The following is a 16,113-nucleotide window of genomic DNA, read 5'->3' as shown; positions in this document are numbered from 1 at the left end:
CAGTGTTTTATATAGCAGTGAGGGGGGTCTGCAGTGTATTAGATAGCGGGGGGTCTGCAGTGAATTAGATAGCAGGGAGGGGGGGTCAGCAGTGTATTAGATAGCGGGGAGGGGGGTCAGCAGTGTATTAGTGTATTAGATAGTGGAGAGGGGGGTCAGCAGTGTATTAGATAGTGGGGACGGGGATCAGCAGTGTATTAGATAGTGGGGAGGGGGGTCTGCAGTGTATTAGATAGCGGGGAGGGGGGTCTGCAGTGTATAAGATAGTGGGAAGGGGGGGTCGGCAGTGTATTAGATAGCAGGGAGGGGGGTCAGCAGTGTATTAGATAGCGGGGAGGGGGGTCAGCAGTGTATTAGATAGTGGGAAGGGGGGTTAGCAGTGTATTAGATAGCGGGTAGGGGGTCAGCAGTGTATTAGATAATGGGGAGGGGGGTCAGCAGTGTATTAGATAGCGGTGAGGGGGGTCAGCAGTGCATTAGATAGCGGGGAGGGGGGTCAGCAGTGCATTAGATAGCGGGAAGGGGGGGTCAGCAGTGTATTAGATAGAGGGAAGGGGGGGTCAGCAGTGTATTAGATAGCGGGGAGGGGGGGCCAGCTGGGCTGTTCCTAGAGCCTGTGACCTCACAGCTGGGCTATCTCTGGAGCCTGCGTCACTCTCCAAGCCCCCCCCCCCCCCCCCCCCAACAAGGAGTAAGAAAAGGAATAAAAAGAGAGAATACATGGAAGAGAGAGGAAAAGTGGGGGAGGAACAAAGAAAAAGGGTGAGAAAGAACAAGAAAGCCGGATAGAGAGAGAGAGAGATAGAGAAAAAACAAGAAATTAGGATAGAGAGGGATAAAAGGGAAAGAAAGGAGAACAAAGAGAAGGAGTGGTAAATCCTAAAATGTACCATAAGGGGTTTCAATTCTGTATGAGTGGTAGGGACCCAGAGAGCGCTAAATGTCCGCTGGTTAGGGGCGCAAATTACTTGCCTTGCCTTGGGTGCTGACAATCCACGCTATGCCACTGGGGCTGGTATGAAATTATTTCCAGGGCTGGTTTTTATTCCCAGTCCGGCCCTGATGGCAAATCTAGCCACCAGAATGATGAATGGTATAAGCAATTGAGTAAATATATATGAGGGTCTGATAAATGTGTTCTCTATATACGCATATATACAGTTACTTCTGCTTTTCCATTGTCATTCCTGTTAAGAGTTTACGTGCACTTTTATTTCTCTATCTGTAGGAAACAAAAGGCTTGAGTCTGTGATGACACTCACCAACTAATTAAAACCAACCACCTACCTTCCTGTTTGATCAAAGAATAGACATTTGTGGTCAGAACCAGTTTGAACCAACAACTGTCATGGCAGACTACTGCTTAGTTCCCTTTTTTGTGTCAGTCACATGATGTTAACACCCTTTTAACTATTAACTTACCATAAGAAGATATGGACACTAATTGGATTGATTATATGATCACACCTAGATTATGCCTAGAGCACGCCTATATCTTATGCATATTCATGATTATAAATTAGTTAGGACAAAGCTTGTTAGGCAGAGATACTTCTCCTTTTCTCTCAGCACACATGAATTGAGCCTCTGTATTGTAACTCTCCACTGCAGTGAATAAATGCACCTTTTTTTCATCAATTTGAACTCATTTTATTATCTTAAAGGTCTTGTTTGAAGACTCCCCAACCAGACATAAAACCGACTTTTGTATCCCAGGGTCCCCTCTACCAGAAGCCCCAGCAGTGCCTGTATTGGTGATTTAATAAGGTTCACCTGGGTAAATGGGTAAATAAAATTATAGGTACGGATTCAAAATCTCCTTACTTTTGAGCAGGCCCACCAAGTCTGGAACATTGTGCCCTCCAGTTCACAGCATCTAAAGCAGAGCAGGGAGGCCCCTGGGACACAAGATTCCACTCTCACTGGCACCATGTACCATTTTAGAAATGCTTCGATCAGTGAGGTGTTTTTAAGCCTTTTAGACGCATATTTTGCCAACTTACACCAATGTTCAACTTCCAAAGTCTCATTTATATCGCATTCCCATTTGTTCATAAAAAACGCTTAGAGGAATCATTATTCAACATAATGTAAATTTTAGAAATGTGATCAGCGTATTTGTCAAAGTTCCTGCATAGATATTCCATCGCTGTGGAGGAGGTCAAGTCAGAAGCTAGGAAGTGCGATATCTTTGAAGATAGCTAGGAAGTGCACTATCTGGGTGTAATGAAAGAGTTCTGAATTAGGAAGCTTAGTTGTTGTCAACCGATCCCATAAGTTTTTAAAAAATGACAGGGTGGGGCACAGTATAGTTGGTATGTCCTTGGCTCGCAACCACATCAGATGACTGATCTCCCTAGTTGGACAAAGAGATGATCATCCGCATGTGAAAACTAATCAACTGGGACAATTGAGTGGCTTGGTAATATTTAATCAAATCTAGTACACCCAGTCCCCCCCTTATATTAGGGGTGTACAGGGTGCGTTTGTTCACGCTGGGTCTCTTATCTCCCCATATGGAGTTAGGAAAATACCCAGGTAGGGAAGAGCATCCGATTGCCATCAGAAGGGGAATTAATTGTGTATGGTATGAACAGTGTGATCCTCGTGAGATATATTAAGTGCTAGGAATTTTAAATGATTTACCCTAAGACCTGAGATTGAAGTAAAGCGTTGCAACACTATATACAGTATATGTAAATCAAAAATAATCAGCGCAAGCCCACATTAAACAGAAAAAAAGAATCAATCAAAGTTCTTGTGCACAAGGCTGCAAACAATCAGTGCCAAACACAAAAACACCTGTGAAAACTTAAAGAAAATAATATTGCTGCGCCAAGTCTTTCATTGGATATAAATAAATAAATAAATATGTTTGGTGTACAAAATGTTATCACAATAACTCTAAATCAGTCCATCAACTGTGATACTAAAGTGATAAATCAATTTCTGAGCCGTGATTATAAAATCAATATTATTAATAGTCCCAATCCTCAGTGAAAATAGTGACTGAAAGAAAATCAAAAAATCTTCATCCACAAACGTGATCAAAAGTGCTGCATGCTTCACTCCAGGTGCTCCTAGTGACTAGTGACAGATTAGCACCTCACCTTAGGAACAGACTCCTGAGAGTCAATACACACTCTGGGATAATCACTGCAGTCTGGTTTGCCTTCCCATCACCGCCTCCTGATAGTCCCTCCAGGTTTATATGGCATCGGTGTGGAAAAATAAAAGCAAGATCTAGTGCTCTCTGATTTTAAGGCTATTTATTAAATCATAAATTGTGAAATCGCACTTACATTTCAAAGCACTTCAGCAGTGAGGACTTATCATAGCATCAAACGCTGCCTGTGGTCTCCGGGAATCGACGTGATGACGTGCAGGCTCCTCCCCCGTACGCTTTGCGTTATAGACTTCGTCAGCGGGGTGGACAGTCCACCAGTCCACCCATCAGGAGGCGGTGATGGGAAGGCAAACCAGACTGCAGTGATTATCCCAGAGTGTGTATTGACTCTCAGGAGTCTGTTCCTAAGGTGAGCTGCTAATCTTTAACTATATACAGTATAAGTCAGGTATCAAGGTGACTGGAAACAAGAGGAGCATCAGAATGTCATCTGCAAACATGGCACATTTGTGCTCCCGATCTCCACAATAAATCCCTTGAATATCCAATGTGCTTCTAATCCTAATAGCCAGGGGCTCCAAGGCTAATATGAATGAGAGTGGAGATAGGGAGGAACGCTGTTTTGTACCTCTATGTATATTATTAGGTTGGGAACCATACCCCTTAACTGAAAGTCAGGCTGTGGGTTCAGTGTAAATAGCTTTTAAAGTAGTCATGAAGTTTGTGCCAAACCCAAAACTTTCTAATGTAAAAGAGAGGTAGTCCCAGGAGAGGCCTTGTTAAGGTCTAGGGATAACAACATTTCCCTCTGTCTTCCCTGCCTATCCCAGTTTGAATGCAAGGCTGAGATAATGTCAGTCAGCCTTCTAGTTTGGCCCGGTGCCTTTCTATTAGTGACAAACCCCAATTGATCCAGGTGAATGTATTTGGATATGAAGCTGTTCAAACGGGAGGCTAATATCTTCATCAATATTTTGAGATCTTTTTTTTTTTATTGAGATTGGACGGTAATTTGTGCAGTCTCCATGATCCTTGTTCGGTTTGGGTTATTTTCATATGGTAATAGGTATTTACCTTTTCACAAATCATTAAAAAAAGGAGTATAAATGGGGGTCAAAATGTCAGAGTATTTACGATAATAAGGTCCAGAAAAACTGTCAGGACCTGGTGCTTTTGATGGGTTTAGGCTTATGATAGCTGTCATGATCTCACCCCCCGTAAAATCGCCATCCATTAGTACTGCATGAGCAAGTATAATTCGAGGAAGAGGGAGGTCCTGAAAGATATTTTCAGTCTAAGCTGCTGAAAAGGATTCAGGAGATGTATAAAGTATGGAATAAAAATTTTAAAAATCCCTCACAATGAGCTGTGGGTTCTGGGTCAGCTTACCATTCTGCGGTCGCAATTTCAGCAGAGCTGAATTAGGGGGCCTAGGGACTAATTTTCTCACTAACAATGTGTTGGGTTTGTCACCCATTGTGTAATGCGATGTCTGGACCAACAGATGTATTTTTCTTTGTCGTTAAGCTCAAATTCAAGGCCAATCACGCTGTGTCTATTTCATGTCTAAGGTGTAGGTGTGGATTGGATCTGGGTTCCAATATGAGTTGTTGTAGCTCCTTGTCCTGTTGTTTGATTATGTGTTTGAGGGTTTGTTTGGCTCTAGATGCAAGTTGTACTCATTTACCGCGGAGAGCAGTCTTGTGAGCAGTCCAAATAATACTTGGGGAAGTGTCTAACGAGGAATTTTCTGTATAGTATTGACGAAGGGCAGTTTCCACTTCTTTGAAAATAAGAGGGCCATTGAGTATTGAGGCATTAAGGCACCAAAAGGATGGCTGTGGTTTAGTCCACAGATCCGACAATACCATCTGGACTGGGGAGTGGTCCGACCACGGGATAACAATAATTTTGGCAGACAAAATAAATGGAAGCAATGGAGAAATTCTAAACAAATGATCTAAATGATCTAGTTGTAAATTAGATTCATGTATGTAGGAATAGAAAGTGTAATCTCTCGCAGTAGGGTGGATATCTCTCCAAATTTGGTAAAAGAGTGTAAAAAGAGTGTAGTAGTCTCGCTAAGTTACCGCTTTGTTTGGGAGTGTGTTTTAAAGTTGCTGTATTGGAGTTGGATTTATCTAAAGATTGATCAAGAGGAGTATTACTGTCTCCTCCTAAAATCACATGACCCGTCACATGAGGCATCAAGACCTCCAACACAGAAAGAAAGAAGGATGTCTGACCTGTGTTGGGAGTGTAATAGGAAATCAGAGTGACTGCATGTTCATTTATTTCCCCTGCCACCATGAGATATCTTCCTTCTTTGTCTTTAATAACTAATTCATCATCAAACATCAGACTTAAAGGAAACTCTTTTTGCTATACATATCGCTACTCCCCATTTCTTGTCTGGGGTATTTGACAAATAACAAGTAGGGTAACTAGTGTTCAACTATTTAGGGTTGGAGGTACACGAAAAATGTGTCTCCTGAAGGAGCAAAATGTCAATGCCTAGTTTGTGGTAGTATTGAAAGGCCTTTGTCCATTTGGTCAGGGATTTAAGACCCTGGACATTGTGTGTCGGGATCTTAAAGTCAGAGGGGGGGGGGGCATTCAGCATAATGATTGAGTGGACTGTAATCACCTGTTAAGTTACCCATGGAACTGTACCCTATAACCAATAGATATTTTGGGTTGCCATCATTTCTCTACTGAAGAGAGCACTGGAGTAGAGAAAAGCTCTGAAAAAAGAGAAAAGAAGAAAGTTAGTAAGGTAAGGCTGAATGCCTTTCACTGGCATACATTTGAACATTTAAGATGTAACAATCATAAACATAGATAAGCTGTAAAACAGCTACCATGTAGGGGGGAAACCCCCATATTCTGGTTTGAAGTTGCCGCTACTCACGAGCAGAAGACAAGTTCACCAAAGAGGGCATGTACCCTGGCCCTTCTACCTCATCATCCAAAAGAGGACAAGACAGAAAGGGAGGAGGGAAAGGGGGGCATCAGCAGGTAGAACAAAACATAATGTTCATCAGAAAACTTAAACATTTAAATGAAATCAAATGCAAGAGAACCTGTTACAAGTTCAAACATGAAGATGATGTAAAAATAATATAAAATTACAACTTTTAAAGTAGTCCTGGACCGCAACTCATGCCGAGCAGGATGGCAAGGTTAAAAAAAATAATGTTTACATATGCTCATAGAGTTATTATGATCACAATTACTCTGGTCATTGCATGTCGAGCAGCTGGTCGCAACTGCAGGCTTGGGGTCAATTCACTAAAACAGCCCGTGAAAGTGGGCAAAGTGTAATGACAAAACATCTAATCTCAAAAACCAAACTACAGAGCCATCAAATAGAATCCCGAGGACTATCAAGTGGTGAGCGAAGGCCTCCCAGAGGCAGGTCATTTCTGTTGGGACCACAGGGGGGAGACTGAACAATCCATAGCTTGTGGAGCTTTGGAGTTGAAAGATTCTCTGGAAATCAGGCCCGGGTCCAAAAGCACCTTCTCCTGACTGAAAAGTGGTGAAGGAGTGTGATTTGTCATTGTATGTGAAAGAGAAACAGAAAGGAAATGACCAGCGATATTTGATTTTGCGATTAACTAAGTGGGTAAGCAGGGGTTTCGGCGTTCACCGCTTTTGAATCCTCACTTGAGAGATATCGGCAAAGATTTGTACTGCGTGACCATGAACAGTAGGGTCACTTCTGCTTCTGGTTTCCTTCATGACCTTCTCTTTGATCCTGTAAAATGATACGATGATATCTCTGGGCAGTCCCTCAGGTTTCGGGGCCGTCAGTACCCGGTGGACCCCGTCTATTTCCAGCTGGTGTGGGGAGATGTCAGGTAGCAATTCTTTCATCAAGGAATGCACAGCATCCTCTACATCCACAATGGACTCTGGGAGACCCCGCACCGTGAAATTATATCTTCTAGACAAGTTTCCCAAGTCCTCAATTTTAGCCTGTGCTTGACCCAATTGATCCTGAAGGGAGGATATCATATTTCAATTTTGATTTACTCTCTTTACTGTACCATACATTTTGGATTTGATGGTGTCCACCCTTTCGCCAATAGATTGAAAGTCACACTTTAAATCAGTAGTAATGATTGCGCATGCCTTAGTCAGTTCCTGCTGTAGGAACGCAGGGAGCCGGGCAAGAAGCACTGTGTCCCCTGAAAATGTAGCAAGCTGTACAGGTGGATGATCCTGTGACATGCTGGACTGGCTTAATGCTTTTTCAGCTAGTTCTGCTATATTCCTGTCCATAAGGGATGCAGGGGACATATGCATATTCTAGCTCTTTCCCAAGGGAGACAGGAGATGGGGAGGGCTAGGACTCTCTGCCATGTGGGGTGACCAGGAGCTCCTCCTGGGACTGGGAAGAAAAGGGGTCCCGGATTGCACTGACCTGTGAGGCTCTTGACAGATGTGGGGGAGGCAGGCTGCGGTACTTGCTGGCCACCGCGTGGCTTCTCCTTCGGTCCCAGCGGCATCTTGGAGAAAGGCTGTAAATTTCGGGGTGGAATTTCAGTGCCATTAGCGGTAACCCCGAGCCACACTCGGGGTACCGCCAAGGAGAATTTGCAGGATTCTGGAAGACATCTGGGATGTCTACTAGAGTCTTGTTTGGTCAGGTTTAAGTAAGTAATTACTAAGAATTGTAGGCCTACAATACATAACACCAAATTTCCATGCAAAAAATTGTACCGCTTTTGGTACAAAATTCCTGACATAGTCATACCACCAGGGAGGTTAAAGGTTTACTGCAGAACGGTTAAGGAGGTGAGGGTTAGGGGTCCCATATACCAAAGCAGATCACTTACAGACTCTCTAAATCCAGATCAATGTCACGGCTTCACAGTGTCAGAACCTTTAAGCTGACCTGGCAACACTGTAAGCACGTTCCCAAATTTTAAGGTGTCCTCCAAGTGAGTTACCAGGCCCTTCTGGGACATCAGGTATCTTTCAGGCTCTATCCAGCAAGGGGCCTCTCCTGGGTCTCTTTCTTGGCACAGCTTCCTCCAGACCAGGCAGGAAGCCTTCAAGAACACTTAAGCACACGTTAGGCCCCAAAACAGGCTACTGGGCCTAACAGCAGAGCTCCATCCGACAGAACTTCCCAAGGCCCCAGCCCAGGGGAAAAGAGTGAGCACATGGCCTGTCCCGAATCTTTATATCCTTCTGCAGCATGCACCAGTGGCAAAACCCTCCAACTGGATTGGCTGAAGGAAATAAACCTATTCAAAACTGAGTTTTGTTTGTGAACTCTCATACTATGACCAGTGATACCAGTGACATCTACTGACAGGGAGAAATCACAAGCTTAAGCTTAGCAAAATAACAGGTGAAAAAAAAATATACAATCAGTCTAAACCAACTACAGCCCAGCCAAATTGACATAGTAGCTCCCGTTTAGGACAAGGGGGCCACATATCAAAGCAGTCTTTACATCAGTCCTCAAAGAGGAACAGCTTAGAGGAAAGGAGGGACAAAGGGATTTGGCTCCAAATGAGGAACACCCCTCCAAACAAGGGATGGTTGTGAGCTATGCATATGTTTTTTTAGCAATTAAAGATACAGAAACACCACAGAAACAGCAGTCCTTTTTCTAAAATGATAATGTGGTTATCTTATATGGCCATTTTAGATGTAAATAGTGCTTGCTAGCACTGACTTATTATTTTAGGCAAAGCATGTATGGAATGTCTGGTTTGAGAACTTTCTAGATGTCTCAGAATGATGTAGTTCTAAAACTATGGTTTTAGTTTAAAGCTACTGCCAGTCAGCACAATTAGGATGCAGTCACACTCTTAAGTACGTAGTGTCTGAAGGTCAAAAGTTGAGCTCACTGTTCTGCATCTTCTGTCACTATAGGAAATGGTGACAGAAACATGCAAAGTCTATTGTAACATATGCAAGGAGCTGCTGGAATGTTACACAAGCAAAATGAGAGGCCTGCGTTCTCCATATCAAAGACGTGTTAAAATGCAAATTATGTCTGCAAAAATGAAATTCAGTTTTGGGTTTGCAGGTCTTCTAATGGGGTCAGAAGATTCTCTATAAATTCACAAAGTAAGAGTAACCTTTAATATTTAGCTGACTTAGCAATGTGGTGATTATTTATTGTGCTACATCCGTATAAAAATGGATATGTGTTGCATTATGAGAAGGACAATTATGTCAGAGAAATTACATGAAGTAAATAGATTTATGACTTAAGGGAGACGGTTTTATCTGAGAGCTGTGCACCTTTGTGAATTTGGCTGGCCACATAAAGAAAGGGTAAATACATCCGTAAGCTCTAGACAAAATATATTCCTATAAAAGCAAATGCTTTACTTAAAGGGGAAGTAAACCCTCCTATCATTTTCAGCCAAGGAAGCTGCCATCTTGGCTTCTGTTTGATCTTCAACTGCCATGATGCAGCACATGTGATCAGTTATGATCCAACCATTGGATGGTTTGACAGTTTGGTTGAGAGCACAACCAATGTGACAGAAACATTCCCAGCAGGTCCTGAAAATTTAACTAATTTTTGAAACTGTTAAATGTTTGGATTTATTCCCATTAAATGGTTACTCAAAAAGCTGCATAGCATTACCCAAATGCTATTTCAATGGATGTGTTGGCTTTGTTGGGAAAACATTAAATATGGTAACCAAATGTCTGTAGCTGCCAAGCACATATGAAAAGGTTTGTAAATCTGTTGCTCTCTTTTTCTTTTGTTTGGCTACTTTGATTCAGGAAAATATGGAGAGTGCAAAATTTGATGAAGCTCTGCATAGAAACCAATAAACTTTCTCGTTTTATTGTCAAAGCTTAATTGAACAAGCTGAAGTTAGAAGTTGATTGGCTACAATGCACAGCTGCACCAGATTTTGCACTCTCCAGGTTTTAGTAAATCAACCCTGACTCTTATGATGCAATGAGATGTTGTCCTGCACTGTTCCTATATAACCAATACTGCCATTCACAAATAAACTTGGTCACATAGGAGGGTAATGAAAATGTTAAAAAAAAAAATGGGAGGAAAAATGCATCAGTGTCAGTGATTGTGAAAAAAGTGCCCAAGCATTGGTGGGAGGAACAATTGTGCTGGCTTTGGTAGTTGGCATAGCACCAGTGGCCAGTGGTCCATGACTATTGTTATTGGTGTTTTTGTGGGAAAGAGACACAATTAAATTAGTGGGAGAAACAAATGCTACCACTCAGTGTAAGAAAACATATTGGGGTTGATTTACTAAAACTGGAGAGTGCAAAATCTGGTGCAGCTCTGCATAGAATCCAATCACTTTCCAGGCTTTTTTGTCAAAGCTTTTTTTTTTTTTTTTAAAGGTAACTTTATTGCACATAAAAGAATAATGTACAAAATGGCATTAACAACAAAAAGTAGAGCCAATAATGCTCAAACATCTCTGTAATGAATATACAAAACATACATTTATCAAGTACAAAACAATAAAAAATAATAATAATAATAATAAAGACGTATATTCATCATTTGTTCACAAGTAAAGAGTAAAACAATTCAAGTTATCTAGGAATACTGTTATATCCAAACTTCATGCACCAGATTAAGATATCAGAATTATGAGTGGTCTACATACTTGGTTATTGACTTAATTGCTAGCTGGTATGGTGCTTTTCAAGCTCACCCATATATTCCAAACTTTGTGGAACCTACGGGGGCATCCTCTAACCTCGTATGTTAATTTATATAATGGGATAGCCTGATTCACAAGAGCGAGCCAGAAGGCTACAGTAGGGGGAGTTGTGGATTTCCAATGTATGATAATGGATTTCTTAGCATTAAACATGACCAAGCGTATAAGAAGCTGTGTGTTTGTAGAAAGAGATTTATCATCAATATATCCAAACAGACATTGTAAAGGATTACAAATATTGGGTACCTGGGTCACCGAGCCAACAAAGGCAGTGACTTCTGACCAGAACGCTCTTACTGGCCAACATTTCCACATCATATGAAAAAATGTGCCTTCTTCCAGTGAGCACACCGGAGATGGCAGATGGCAGTCTATGCAGGTGAAAAAGGAAGTATAGAGTGTAGTATGATCTGTATAAAAGTTTAGTCTGTATAACCTTATCTCTAGCTGAAATGACCACGTGGATCTGTGTCGGGAGAATTTCCTGCCAGATATCCTCTGTTAGATCCGAGATATCTGAGCACCATTTAAGTTTTTTACGGGTAAGCCTATCAGTGGAGGAATGTAACAGGGACTTATAATAGGTAGATATTAGCTTGGAATGAGAGGAGACAGTCAACAGTTTCTCTAAGGAAGAGGGTTGGATAGGGATGTCACGAAGATCGAATTGTGCTGCAGCAGTGTGCCATAGTTGAAGATACCTAAAGAGAGCTGTGGAAGGGAGACCGAAATCTCTACGAAATTCCACAAAGGAGCGAAAAGTCTGTTTAATAAACAGATGGGAGATCAGTTTAAAATCTTTCTTGAACCAGAATGCTCTGTCTGTCCTCTTATAAAATTCTTGTACACATGAGTAGTTCCATAAAGGAGCATTAGGGGAGAACTCCGCATTCACCCCTGTCGGCAGCAGTTTGGATAATTTAAAGATCTGCAGTGTTATTGTTAAGATCTTCGTGCCATCCCTACCCTTTGTGGATTGGCGATGGATCAGGTTCTGGAGGGACTCATAAGAGGTAAGAATAGCAGCATTATTAGCCTCTGGATAAAACCAACAATGAGCATGAGCTAGTTGTAAAGCTATATAATAAATCTGCAGGTTAGGGAGTGCCAGGCCCTCCTCAGTAATAGGTAGTTGCAATGTATCTTTAGTGATTCTGACAGCCTTACCTCCCCAAATAAAAGAAGCAAGGATAGAATCAATTTCTAGAAATTTACGCTTAGGGATATAAACACCAGAGAATTGCTCATTACATATATGAATCGTGGCAAAAATATCCTTTTAAAGATATATATATTGCCCAGTAGAGTTAGGGGTAGAGTGGACCATGTTTTTAAAGTGCTTTTAAGTCTGTTAACTAGCGGATCCAGATTATTTTTAAGATATAGGGAAATAGACTGCTAGACCATAACCCCTAAATAGCGTAAAGATGTAACAACCTTTAATGGTTGAAATCCTGAAATGGTCAAAATCCTGGATGATAGTTAGTAAACTATTGAGAGAAGAATGAGCGTCAGCAATATTTATGAGCATATATATGAGCCATAACCGTAACAGAGGAGCTTGATCTTATCAACTCAGCCAGGGGTTCTATCGCCAATGCAAAAAAGCAACGGCGACAGAGGGCATCCTCGATATAGGAAAAGATCCAGAAATAAAATTTCTCCACTGATCCTAGCCCTAGGTTTGTTGTATAATAAGTGAATCAATTTAAGGAAGACATTGCCAAAGTCAAACTTTGCCATTACCTCTCACAGATATGGCCATTAAACTGAAAAATTAAAGGCCTTGTGAGTATCCAGAGCCAAGACAGCCCTGGATCTAACAATATCATGAAGGGCCTGCATATTAGTTAAAAGTCTGCGTAAATTGATGGAGGTGGAGCGACCAGGGATAAATCCAGTTTGATCTGAGCTAACAATAGTGGGGATGATGTCATTCAGTCTGTAGGCCAGGACTTTAACTAAGATCTTGACATCCGAATGAATGAGGGAAATGGACTGAAACGATTCACAGTATAGGTGATCGTTATGGGGTTTTGGAATAAGTACAATCAATGCCTCCGACATAGAGGGTGGTAACTGCCCCGTTTTTAGTATATACAGTAATTATAAACTCGAAGTAAATGTGGAATTAAGATTTCTCTATAGTGTGTATACCATTCTATGGGGAACCCGTCCAGACCAGGTGTTTTATTATGTGCAAAAGATTGTATGGCCTCCCTAATTTCCTCATACGTTAGAGGAGCATCTAATAGCGGAGCTTGGTCTCTCGAAAATTTAGGAAGTTGGATATTAAACAAGTAATCATCTAATTCTACTATAGTATAGTGGGCTCTAGTAGTATATAGGGTGGAATAAAACATGGCAAAAGCCTCTACAATGTCTTTGGTTTGTTCCACTACCATACCCTCAGAATTTTTAATTCTAGGAATAGTACAGGTTTGAAAATCAGGTCTAGCTAGATATGCCAGAAGGCGACTGCTCTTATCACCAAATTAAAAAATAGATTGATTTTGATAGAGCAGTTTCTTCTGTGTACGTTCTAAGGCTGCATTCACATGTCAGCATATAATCGCGGGCAGAACCGCCGCGGTTCCGCCCGCGATTCGGAGATTTATTGCAAATCGCGGGATGCCTAGCGTTGCCCGTTGATTTGCAATAGCCCCCCAAACGCCGAGCGATGTTGCCGCGATTTACGCCTGCCGAATCGTGGCAACAACGCGCAAACAAAATCGGGTGACGCAATACGCTCCAAAGAAGCTCTTGTACTTTTTTGGAGCGTATTGCGTCCCGCGATTTTGTTTGCGCGATGTTGCCGCGATTCGGCGGGCGTAAATCGCGGCAACATCGCTCTGCGTTTGGGGGGCTATTGCAAATCAACGGGCAACGCTAGGCGTCCCGCGATTTGCAATAAATCTCCGAATTGCGGGCGGAACCGCGGCGGTTCTGCCCGCGATTATAAGCTGACATGTGAATGCAGCCTAAGAGTATTAAATCTAGTGTTCTGGCTTTTTGTCTCCAGGTAGCATATGTGTCAGAAGAAGGGTTGGTAGAATGTTGAGCCTCTGCAGCATGGAGTTCTTGTTCCGCCTCCACAAGTTTGGACCGGGATGCCTTGCGGGCCTGTCCAATAGCCACAGCAAATGTGCCGCGCATGGTAGCCTTGAAGGTGTCCCAAGTCATCTGTATGGAAGCAGTGTCTTTATAAATTGCCCAATAAGAATTCATATCAACCAATCCCTGATCTGCCACTGCTGAGTCAGCTAACCATAGGGAGCTTACTCTCCAGGTCCTAAATTAATAAGACACTCCCAGCGCAAAGTCCACCAACAAAGGAGAATGATCAGATACTGCCCTAGGGAGGTTTCTAACAGCAGAAACCATATTAAGCATCTCCAAAGATAGCAAACACAAGTCACTACGTGATAATGTACCATAAGAGTCAGAATAGCACGAGTATTCCTGCTCCAACGCATGCTTCCAGGCATCCACCAGGTCAAATTTGTCTAAATATGATCTTAAGGGAGGGGGAGGGGACATAGTCCCACCAAACCTATTAAGGGACTTGTTAAGGACTGTGTTGAAATCCCTGGCCATTCTCAAAGGGCCTTCTGCAAGTTCCAATACTATTTTTTTAAACCAGTCAAAGAAAATTTTAGTAAATGGCGGTGGAACATGAAGATTGATCAAGGTGTAAGGCTTACTCGGAATTTCAAGGACAAGTATAACAAAGAAGCCCCCAGGATCAGTTTTAATATGTTTTAAAGTTATCGGGGCAGACTTAGATACCAATACGGAGATACCACGAGCATACGTGGAATAAGTGGAATGGATAGCGTAAGCTATTCTGGCACATTTAAGTGCCATAACTCTACAGCCAGATAGTCAAATATCAGGGAGCATTTCACCTTGAAGTTGAGCTCCCTGACATTCCACAAAACCAAGCGTAGTGTAGACATGAATAAACAGTATATATTTGCATTAGAGGATAGCACCAAATTTGCACAACAACCAACCATAGCAAGAGGACCTGTACCCTAGATAAAGCATACATTACTTTAACCTGTAACCCAGGTACCAATAAAGTAAGTGTAGTAAAAAATCAGATAAACAGACACTTATAAAGATAGTAAATGGAGTAGGTAAACAACAATAAAAAAAAAAAAAAAAATGACCCTAACCCTACTGGCCCCCAAACCCTTGGGCGCTTTGTTCCCAAAATAAAGATAAAGCAGAGGGGACGTGGTGTAGTCTCCCAAACTCTGTCTGTAAAAAAGAAAGGAGAAAGAAATAGCAGTCCCGTCGGTGCCTGTGGGTAAACCAGGGATTAATGTGACAACCTCAGATCTGTGCTTGTAGAAAAGATGAAACAGGAAACAGTCGATCTCCTACGAACTTAGAAGTGGATGGGGTCCCACCCAGTTATATCCAAAAATGTAATGTATCACATGCCACGGGACTGAGAGCACACACTGCAGAGTGTAGATTAGTCGCGACAAAAACAGCATGTTGTACTAATATAGGAATCAAAGTAACAGTTCCTGACTGCAACTGTGTTCCAAGACAACCAGGAACGTGATGTGCTTCCTGTAGCACAATACTCACTAAACTTCATATCAGAAAGCCGTGTTCAGCGAGGTGGAGAGCGATGGTTGCTACAAGATATTTTTTGTGATCCCAGGGTGTCCACACAGTGACCTGAGTCTTTTGGATCTGTAAAGCAATGAGCCTTTCCCTGATAGATCACATGTAGCCGTGCAGGATAGAGCATGCTATAGGGTAGTTGTAGGACGCGTAATCTTCTCTTGATGGATAGGAAGGTTGCCCTTTGTTTCTGTGTGGCCGCAGAGAAATCGGGAAATATAGTGAGATTGTTGCCGTTAAAGGAGACATGTTTTTTTTCTCTGGAAGCTCTTCTCTGGAAGCTCTCGGGATTGCTTCTTTATCCCAAAAAGTGTAAAAATTTGATAAGTATAGGACGAGAAGGTGCACCCGATGGTAGTGGGCTTAATGGTACTCTATGAGTTCTCTCTATAGCAAATATTGGAGAGAATATGGATGTCCAAAATGTAGTTGTCAGCCAGCGTTCCCTAAATGATTCAGGATTTTTACGTTCAGAGCCCTCTGGAAACCCCAGAAATTGAAGATTATTACGCCTCAGGCAATCCTCCAAATCAGTCATTTTATCTATAGCGGCATCTTGACTCTATTGCATGGCCATTAGGGAGGCCTGTAAGGGACGTGTGTCATCTTCCAAATCACTTATGCGCTGTTCAGCATTATAGACTCTATGTCTGAGGT

The sequence above is a fragment of the Pelophylax lessonae genome (assembly GCF_965119305.1).
Source record: "Pelophylax lessonae genome assembly, chromosome: 1".
NCBI lineage: Eukaryota > Metazoa > Chordata > Amphibia > Anura > Ranidae > Pelophylax > Pelophylax lessonae.
This window is presented reverse-complemented; position numbering follows the sequence as displayed.